The sequence below is a fragment of the Octopus bimaculoides genome, chromosome 5 (genome assembly GCF_001194135.2).
Source record: "Octopus bimaculoides isolate UCB-OBI-ISO-001 chromosome 5, ASM119413v2, whole genome shotgun sequence".
NCBI classification, from domain to species: Eukaryota; Metazoa; Mollusca; class Cephalopoda; order Octopoda; family Octopodidae; genus Octopus; species Octopus bimaculoides.
The window spans coordinates 117,626,588-117,627,781 of NC_068985.1; positions in this window are offsets into that span (position 1 = coordinate 117,626,588).

Consider the following 1,194-nt stretch of genomic DNA (forward strand, 5'->3'; position numbering starts at 1 on the left):
GATGATGATGATGATGATGATAATGATGATGATGATATTGATGATGATGGTGATGATAATGATGATGATGATGATGATGATGATGATGACGACGACGACGTTGATGATGATGATGATGATGATGATGATAATGATGATGATGATATTGATGATGATGACGACGATGATGACGACGACGACGATGATGACGACGACGACGATGATGATGATGATGATGATGATGATGATGATAATAATGATGATGATATTGTGGTGCATAACAATAACGGTGACGCTGCTGTTGATGATGATGACGAGGAAGAGGAGGAAGAGGAGTAACAGGAAGAGGAGTAACAGGAAGAGGTTAGGTCCTTATATTAAGTTGACCTATGACCAAAGACATTCCAAACGTGATCTTCCTGCCTTTTTTTTTACCTAGGCTTAATGATCCCATAATGCCATCATCTAACGTGTTCTTATTTTCCAAGATTGTAGATTTGGCTGCTATTTCTTGCATGCCAAATGACAGCCTATAGGTTTCTCTTTTGTTTGCCGCCATTGTATTGTATGGCTTTGATTGTTTCCGTTGAAGTTTCTAACTAGCTGGCAGGAAGCCACTCAATCTAAGAAGAGTGACGTCATATGGATTCCGTTTGTCAGATTGAACCGCTCTCCCCGACCAACTCAACACCATACAGACATAGTCATTACTCAAGTGAATGAGGATTCCTTTACGTGGGTGACAGACCGGCTAGAATTAACAACTAAATCACCTTCAAATCACACAACTGTGTCCAAAGAAGGACGCTTCACCGGATAGTGTATTTCGGTTTTATGTTTCGCTTAGAAGATTCTTGATATGATGTGAACACGTGTTCAGATCTTGCGTCTTGAGAAGGTCATGATGCCAATTATAAATACACACAAACATACCAGTGTCGCGCGAACGCACACTCACAATCACACAAACAGGATCTATTTTAAAACGGGGGCCACATTTTTCATTAATGTTTGACGTAGTGTTTTTGGTACGGAAAGACTTTCAAACTTCGTATACTTATCTATTTTGTGTTATAGAACAGAAAAATATTTTTGTATTCGAATTTATTTCATGTAAAAAATTGTCTTATTTCGATAATTTCAACCAATCACTGACAAGTATTCAGTTGTTTACATTTACTCCTTTGGCTGATTAAGCGATGTAAAGCGTATTTA